Consider the following 10,121-nt stretch of genomic DNA (forward strand, 5'->3'; position numbering starts at 1 on the left):
TCCTTTAAAGAACTTACAATCTTTGCGTACCAAAAAATGAATTTCGAGTAAATTCAAAAGTTGGTTCCTTATAAATTTCAGAAACTAGAATTTTTACGGAATATCTATTATTCATTATAGACTTATAAAACACGAAATATCAACTTTTTTTGGTTTTTAATGATCAATTTCCTACAATAATTCGAAAAATAAAGTTGATGAGCTAAAAACTGTTTAATTTTATTTCCTTGGTTGAGCTTCAAAATGATGAACTTTTTAGAATAATAAGCTCGTCATTTTGAAGGTCAACCAAGACCTTAATTTTAAAAACAAGCAACCAAGACATAAGTTTGAAGCTCAACCAAGACAACCACTTCTCTGCGGTTGCACTTCAACAATAATTCTGGAGATAGTAGAACCAATGTTATTGCATTGCATGGCTGAGATTTTAAAATTATCATTCCACTCGCACATATCAAGAAACGAGTATAAAAAACAATATATAGGATATAATAATTTATCAACAGTATTTACAATTAGGTTTACAAACTTCTTTAACTCCATTAATCTCCATTACCGAGGTGAGACGTTAGTGAACTTAAAGAATTGGAAAACCATATGCGTACTTTTACAACAAAAGTGATAAGTATACTCCGGCAATCCGGGAGGCAACTTTTAAGTTTCAAAACTATAAAAATTAGTCATTAATAGAATCAAAAAATGTATCAAGTTTTACAAGTAAGGTACTATCAACCTAAAAATTTAGTTAGAAAAAAACTTCCATATTAGGTACTTCTAACTTAAAAATTTAGTTGGAAAAAACTTTTTTAACTGAAAATTTTACCTTTTTCTAATGTTTGATACTAGAACATTGTAAAGAATCTTTCCAGCGTTTTTACAAGCATCTTTAAGTTTTTCAATTAGGTGTCTGACAAAAAAATTAAAACAAATTAAGAATCAATCTAATGTCTAAACATTTAAACACAGACCTGTTAAAAAGGTTATAATACTATTGCTATGAACAGTTTTTCATCTTTAATAAACTTATTTTTAAAAAACTGTCTAACAATGCCTAAAAAATAAATGTCTAAACTTTGAGAAAAAAATTTTTTTCGATAGAAAACTTAAAACTGTTACAACTTGTATCTATAAAAATATATTATAAAAAAAGATTTATAAATAACAAACATTGTTTTTATGCTATGTTTAAATCAAAACATAAATTAAAACTATTTAATTTTTATTATAAGATTAAACACATATTTAAGGGGTAAACAGATTCTATCTGTTGACCAGCCTCGCACCCCTTATTCATCTATTAGGCTGGCGCAGACGTATTTTTAAAACATTGTTTCCAGTTTAGGATGTTGAATGCTGGATCTTCTTGACTCAATGCATGGGTTTTGCTTGTGTCTCTATTTTTATGACTAGGCAACTCATTCTATTATCTCCTAATGAGGGTACAGCTCAAAAACTCAGTTTTATGGTTCTGAGGCCGGCTGGTAGTCAGGTTTCCCGAACTCTGTGGTAACTCTCAGAGAGGCTGATTCCATCAACAGCTGAAAAGTATCAAAGTATTAACAGTGCCATGTTGTGCATGGATGGTGTCCCTGTTTGTACTTTTGGTGTGCATTGCGGAGGCCACAATTGGAGCCCAAGTTCTCTAAACCTATCATTCACTAATATTCGTGGTCTTCGAAGTAACTTTTCTTCTGCTGAGTTTTATCTCTTGCAAAGTTCACCAGCCCTACTTGCTCTTTGTAAGACTAATTTGAGTTTGGCTGTCTCATCTTGCAATCTTAGTGTTGATGGTTATCTTCCTTTAATTCGTTAAGACTCCAATAGTCACATGCTTGGCCTGGGCATTTACATTCGTTAGAATTCACCCATTTGTTGGGAAACTAGGTTTGATTCCACAGACAATTCTTTCATGAGCTTTCGTTTAGCACCACTTCACTCTATTGCCTTTCTCTTTGTTCTATATTGCTCTCCTTCATCTCAAGACTGCACTATTTTTGATGTTATTTCTGATCATATCGATCAAGCTCTCTCTCTTTATCCATCAGCTAATATAGTTGTTGTCGGTGACTTTAATGCTCACCACTCTGAATAGCTTGGCTCTAGTGTCAATGATTCTGCAGGCATTAAAACCCACAACTTTTGCCTTTCCCAATCCTTAACTCAAATAGTCAACTTTCCAGCTCGATTTCCTGGCAACCCGAATCATTTACCTTCTCTACTCAACTTATGTCTTGTTTCTGATCCTAGTCAGTGCTCAGTTTCTCCACAATCACCCTTAGGTGCTTCTGATCACAGTTTGATATCTCAAAAACTAATACCTAAATTCCCCTATTATCGAACCTCTTAAACTACAGTAAAGCTGACTAGGATTCTTTCCGTGATTTTCTTCGTGATGGCCCTTGGGTAGAAATCTTTTGTCTTCCTGTCAACAAATGTGCTTTTTACATAACTTGGTGGATTGAGGCTGGCATGGAATATTTTGTTCCCTCTTGACGATTCCAGGTCAAGCCTCACGCTCCTCCATGGTTTTCCTCACACTGTGCTGCTGCGATTGCCAATCTAGATCGTTACTTCCATATTTATCAGCAAAACAATTCTCCAAAAAACAGACGTAATATATATAGTTTATTACTGCTAGAAACAATTGTAAAAAGGTTTTATCTAATGCTAAAACCCGCAATTCTCAGGTAAAGCAATCTCGTATCTCATCTCAAAAATTAGGCTCTCGTGACTTCTAGAGAATCTTTAATAGTATCAATAATAAGGGCAAATCTTTAACTCCACCTCTCTTGTATGGTTCAGACTTTGTCAACTCACCTAAAGACTGAATTGCTTGCTAAGAACTTTTCATCAATATCATCTCTTGATTCCACTAGTTGCGTTCTACCTGATATTGCCAAGAAACAGGTTAATCCATTGCTTGACATTCGTATCACTCCTGAAACAGGTTAATCCATTGTATCACTCCATTCGTATCACTCAAGAAACAGGTCAATCCATTGCTTGACATTCGTATCACTACTGCTTCTGTATTTAAAGTGATTTCCTACATAGACTCTTCTACAGCTTGTGGCCCGGACAACATTACTGTTATTGTCTTGCAGTAGTGTTATCTGGAGCTGTCGTCTATACTCTCAAAACTATTCAACAAGTGCTTATCAGAGTCTTGTTTTTCAGCCTGCTGGAAAGCGGCATCAGTTATCCCTATTTTCAAAAATTCTGTAGAGCGATCTGATTCGTCTAACTACTGTCCCATAAGTCTTCTTCCCATCATAAGCAAGGTTTTTTAATCTTTAATTAAGGAACACTTTATTTCTCATCTTAAATCTAATAACTTACTTTCTGGCCATCAATATGGATTTCGATCTTCTCATTCTACAGCTGATTTGCTAAAAGTAATAAATGATAGGTTTTTTTGTGCATTAGATAAAGGTGGAGAGGTTAAGGCCATCACTATTGACATTTCTAAAGCTTTTGATAAAGTTTGGTATGCTGGTCTTCTCCATAAGCTTTCTTCTTATGGTGAATCTTTAAGATTATTGAATCCTTCCTTTCCAATCGTAGTATAAAAGTTGTCCTCGACAACACTCTTCTTCTTATTTTGTAACTTCAGGGGTTCCTCAAGGTTCTATCCTTGCCCTCTACTCTTTTTAATTTACATTAACTATGTTCCAGATATTCTCACATCTAAGGTGGCATTGTTTGCTGATGATACTACCATTTATTCTTGTTGTGATAAGAAACCAACACTCTCTGATTGCTTGGAGGGGACATTTGAGCTTGAAAAGGATCTCACTTCTGCTACAGCATGAGGCTCACAGTGGCTGGTGAACATCAATACAGATAAAACTCAATTTTTTCAGCCAATTGTTATCACAATAATTTAGATCTTCCTATATTTATGAATGGTGATGTATTCGATGAGTCATCTACTCTTCATCTTCTAGGATTAACTCTTGCTTCCAATCTTTCTTGGAAACCATATATTAAATCAGTTACAAAATTAGCATCTGCTAAGGATGCATCTCATTACCGAGCTCGTCACTTTCTTACTTCGGATTCTATTCTCTATCTCTATAAATCTCAAATCCGGCCTTGTATGGAATACTGTTGCCATATCTGGGGCAGATCTTACGATCCCCTTTCTCTTTTAAACAAGGTACATAAACGCATTGTAAACATAGTTGGACCTGCTCTTGCAGCCAACCTTTAACCATTATCACATCGTCGTAATGTTGCTTCTCTTTCTCCTTTCTACAAATACTATAATGGGCACTGCTCTAAAAAGCTAGCGTCTCTTGTGCCATCTACTAAAATTCACTCTTGTGTTACTCATCATAAAATTAGGTGTCATCATTTTTCTGTGACTGTTCCTAAGTGCTCCAAAAACGCTTATTCGTCTAGTTTTTTTCCTCGAACATCAGCTCTTTGGAATTCCCTTTCTTCATCTTGCTTTTCTGATTTATATAACTTGCAATCCTTTTAGTCGCCCGTTTTTTTCATTATTAAATAGTTTACATTATACAAAAGTTTGAATGATTAACATAATCATTTAAACTTTTTAATGTAATCGTCAGTGGTTTTATATATAACTAATTGCTTATCTAATCTTACTGCTTAACAGAGCAATTTAAAAGTTAAAAAATATCAAAAGTTGCTTCGTGGAAATCGCTCTAGGTGTACGTAAATTACTAGCAGCTTAATGCTTTAAAACAAGGCCTGATATATATATGTATATATCAGTCTTCTCCGTTTAGCTAGCACTTTTGCACCTAATTCTTTTCGGGCTCGCCCAAACACCCAAAAAAACTTTGCCCACATACCCAAAAAAACTTTGGCGAGGGCATAAAAAAGCGCTTGCCAAAAAAAAAAAGCGTTTTATTTTAAATTGCAACAAAACTTTTTAGTTAATTTGTTAAACTTTTATGAAAAAAAGCTTATATATATATATATATATATATTATATATATATATATATATATATATATATATATATATATATATATATATTATTATATATATATATATATATATATTATTATATATATATATATATATATTATTATATATATATATATATATATATATATATATATATATATATATATATATATATATATATATATATATATATATATATATGCAACACACAAAAATACAAAACCATCACATGAGAAATATGAAGTTCTAACTTTATTTTTGTATTTTTAAAAATTTAGCAACTATAGTCATAACAGTTAATAACAAAAACAAACAATTTAAAAATTAATAAAATAAAAGCATAACATCAACCTTCAAATTGCTGACCTCAAACTGTTAGATGTCAGCATCAGGTTGGCAAAATAATTTTGAAACAAAGAAGTTACCATAAAATATAGAAACAAGGTCAGCGATTTTTACCAAACCTCAAACAATTTTAGGTCAGGAGTTAGGTCAGAATTGCAGAATACCGACCCTAATTGCAAGGACTGTTGCATAAAAAATAAATAATTTACAATTGTAAAGAATAACATTTTAACAATCAAATACCAAAAGTTAGAATCTCACAACAAACATCAGATAAAACCTTTTAACTCTCATACAATGTTTGGCTGTTTTAATATCACATTGTGACATTTTAGAGCAATTAAATCTGAAAGATGTAAATAGCATATGAATGCATGTCAAACTTAAATAAAATATTTATATTAACCTTACCAGAAAAAAGTTTTGCCAAGTCATTGCGTCCAATTGTGCTCAGTGCTTTAACAAATTCATCATAGTTTTCAACCCCAAGAAGCACACAATGTTCTGAAGCTTTAAAAAAATCAGTTGGTCTTTTAATCTTTTCAAGAATACCATCACCAATAGGTTGTGAATAATAGAATTTATTTCCAACAAATTATCTCATATCTTTAGCAAAATTTCTTTATATATTTTATTATCAATTTCTTCAAAATATTAATATAGAATCAGGGACGAGGAGTCCCAAAAAGGACTCAGGATTTAAAAGTCACAAAAAGATAACTTCATCCTAGTTTTTGGTATCCAAGAGCTTTAAAATTATAAATAAGTTTATGAGTACTAATAGGAAAAAATTAAGACCTTTAGGTTAGAGGAACAACCATTGTTTGAACCTGGACAATAAGCTTCAAGTCATTAAATCTCATAAACATTTTTTTCTTATAGCAGATCATAAGTCAACAAACATGTTTAGAGCTTCTGGACACTACAGACTTGGAAAAAGTAGAGATCTAAAGCCAGAGTCCAATTGGGACTCCGCATCCCTGAATAGAATTTTATACAATATTTTGAATATATAAACATTTTAGAATTGTATAAAAATATTATTTTTAATAATTGTTTATTAAAATATAATACTAAATGTACTGTATATTAAAATGATAATAGTGCAATTTAACAAATAATACAGGGTGCAGCAATTGATATGTAACTATTGATTTTTTTAGAATCTCTGGTCAAAATTAACACTTATGTATCAAAAATAATTCCTAGAAGCTATTTCAAAAATCGCGGACACAAATTCATTTTGATAACTGACCATGGACTTTCCAACAGGACTCAGCAATATGAACACAAAGCTCGGGTGAATTATGATTGGTTAAGGGCAAATTTTGTCTAATTTCTTTAAACAATCGCTGTCAAATTCACCAGATACAATCCCATGGATTTCTTCATTTGGGGTATTCTAGAAGACAATATATGTTCTAAAAATGTAAAAGTTTGGACTCGTTAAAAACAGTCTTTTGTCAAAAATGGGCTAAAATACCTCAAGTTCACATCCACCAAGTATGTGATTAATTTAATATTAGACTTGATGAAAATAAAGGTAAAGGAAGACATACCAAAAAATGAAATTTCATTTTTAAATTTTAACTTTTTTACAATGCTTTGTTTAGGAAACATATAATTATTTTTTGTAATAAAAAATTGAGAACATATTTATTTAGTTCGTTTGCTGCATCCTGTATAACATGTAATTTAATATATTTATAATATGTAATCAAAACTTTCAAGTTGGGGTTTTATAAAATGTTTACAAGTTGCAGCATCGGAAACAATTGGAATTGCTGCAGTAAAGTTTAATAAATAATTTTCTAATATACAAAAAGTTAAGATTTGTTTTATCTCATATAATATACAAAACTTAAGAAAAAAATATACTTGGTAATATATAATATATTTCACCACTTCTATGGCTTTGTTTATTAGTATTTTATTCATTATCCGAACTATCATAATCATAGTTCAGATAATGAATATAATTCTAATAAACATAGCTCAACTATTTTTTTATTATAAAGTATAGCATCTAAAAGGTTGTCACATTGTACATTACACATCTAAAAGGTAGTTATGTACTATACCAAAAGCTTCCATTTCACAATAAATATCCTGTTTTATGTCATCATAATAAGGCATGGTGGATAATTCTGTTTTGAGGAATTTTAATGCATCCTTTACTTCTAAATGTGAACAATTACCAGCAATAAAGTCCATAAAGCTTCTGACTAACGTGATAGTATCAGGAGCATTTGCTATAACTTTCTCTAATTCTACTTTCTTTTTTTGGTCTAACATTATACACCTCTAAAAAAAAATCATTAACAATACATAGTTATAACTTTATAATTTATATATTGTATATAATTATACAATATATAAATTATAAAGTTACATTAAATATCTTAATGTTTAATTAAACAAAAAAAAAGTCTTTTAATCGCTTGTTCAACTTTCAGCTAAAAATACTAATACTTATTAAATTATTGGTTGTGGTTTTAAACTTTTGTAACTTTATAAAACAAAAAACAAAAACCAAAACCCAACCTTCTGATAAACAGCAGTCTAAAATACATGGATAAAATATTTTGCTATTTTAGTACCGGTTTTGTCTAATTGTGAAATTTAGATGTAATTTTCAACAAACAGATATCTATTGAAAGGTGGTGGCAAGTTAAATAAACTTTCATTTAACATATATTATATTAGATATTAGACTGTTTTAGTACCGGTTTTGGCCCATTGTTAGATTGTGGCATAACTTTTGGCAAACAGGTGTCTACTAAAAAAGCAAAGCGATGTCAAGTTAAATAAATCTATATTTTATAGAATATTTAAATATTTTTCTTACTTTTTCGAACAAATTAACCAATAAAAATAAGCCATATAAATAGAAATAAAAAAATATATATACATGATTTCTATTTTTCAAAGTTGTGAAAATAAATTAAAAATAGTTTTATAATAAAATTAATTTATAATAAAATTAAATTTTAAATGCTGCAGTACACTTTGCTATACATTACAACTGCTATTTATCGGCGGTTTGGATATTAATATCTGTTTTATCATTTCTTTTAAAAAATATATATATACAAAACTTTAACTAAATGAATCCTTTAATCATGTTAAGATAAAATCATTTCGATTTCATCGAAATTTTAAGTATTTTACTTTTTAAATTCTTTATTTATTTTTATTTAAAGAATCACACTGTATCATAATTATATAAAAATATATAAATATGTATTTATATACTAATTATCATTTATATAAAAATATATAAAATATATATTTATTAATTAAATATCATTTATATAAAAATATATAATAATCAGGAGCAATTCTAGACTGTTTTCAACAGCACTGACGTTATTTGGGTGCCGCCAAAAAAATAGTTCACATATTGAGAAACTCTGTTTCTGCTAAATTTACTTACGGTAGGCGCCGTAATATAAAAGTTCATATAAAAATACATAATATATATTCAAATATTAAATATTGTATATATAAATATATTAAATTATTAAAATTATTACTTTAATATATTTTTAAAAAAATATAAATTTCAATCAAATATATATGTTATGACTTGGTTACTTGTGGTTCTTTATTTTCTAGATAAATTGTACGTATAACTTTAAACAGAATAGTATAAAATACTATTAAAAATTGATAACAATATAATTTTTTTACTTAACTTTTTTTTTTTTTTTTAATATTTCTTTATATATATTCAACTGTTCCATCAAAGACCTGCAAACATAACTTATTTATTGATTTTTATACTTTCTGGCATATGCATATAACATTATTTAGGTAGATTTTTTACATTTGTATAAAACATTTGTTTAATAATATACTATTTACATATGCTATGCGCAATTGGTATAAAAGGTTCGTAACATGATTTGTGTTTTACTTAAATTTATATCCTTAACAGCCCAAGAGTTTGGTACGCTGTCATAAGTGTTGTTTTCGAGGGTTTAAATCCACTTCTTCGCATTATACATTTTTTAATTTTTAAAATCTTATATAATCTTATATATAAAAATTTTTCTCATTTAACACTATGTTTCATTAATAAAGACTCATCAGAAATTTCTGATGAGTCTTTATTAATGAAACACAGTGTTAAGTTTTAAAGTCTTTGGTCATTTTAAAAATATCGATTCTTATACCTAGTAATGTCACATACTGCATACATTTGTGTGTAAAATATATGCCTTGAAACTTTAAAACATCTTTGATTGCAATTTATGTTTCTTATTGCTTTAAAAAAACAACGTAATAACTATTTGTTTTTAATTGTAAAATTTAAAATAGGTTTAAAAAAAACTTAAATGTGATACACACACACACACACACACAATTAAATATGTTCGAAACAGCTAAAAAAATAACAAAAAACTTACATTTATATTACTTTAACATAATATCAAAAAACTTTTTTTGTGTGTGTTTTTATATTTGCCTATAAAAGATAATATAATCATAGAAAAATACATTTTCGCTGCAACTTTGGTTTTATCACCTAAGCTAATTTTGTTTATGGTTAGAGGATATTTAGCGGTTAGCATTGTTAGCAAAGTTTTTACGCATTAGCAAAACATTTACGCAACGCGAAATTTAATAGTCTTAATTAAAAAAAAACTAAGGGACAGTTCATAAATTACGAAACACAAACTTTCGCAAATAAACAAAACAAAAAAGATCAAAAGTTTTCCCTTGCGTAGTCTTATTTAAACAAAAAATCAAAGTAGGGCAATTAAATTTGAAGAAAATATACGCGTTAAAGAGTATATTATCTCCTTCTTCTGTTTTTTAAATATAAATTG

At 28.9% G+C, this 10,121-nt stretch overlaps 1 long non-coding RNA gene across 1 annotated transcript; it reads right to left on the reverse strand.

Annotated features, from left to right (window-relative positions):
* Positions 1 to 468: 468 nt before the first annotated feature.
* LOC136076799 (uncharacterized) lies at positions 469 to 9,815 on the reverse strand. The gene is made up of 4 exons (XR_010636591.1): positions 9,699 to 9,815; positions 5,698 to 7,590; positions 824 to 907; positions 469 to 667 (listed from the first exon to the last, which is right to left on the reverse strand). It is a non-coding gene; the product is annotated as an uncharacterized LOC136076799 (long non-coding RNA).
* Between the last annotated feature and the right edge of the window lie 306 nt (positions 9,816 to 10,121).

This window comes from Hydra vulgaris, chromosome 02, assembly GCF_038396675.1.
Source record: "Hydra vulgaris chromosome 02, alternate assembly HydraT2T_AEP".
NCBI classification, from domain to species: Eukaryota; Metazoa; Cnidaria; class Hydrozoa; order Anthoathecata; family Hydridae; genus Hydra; species Hydra vulgaris.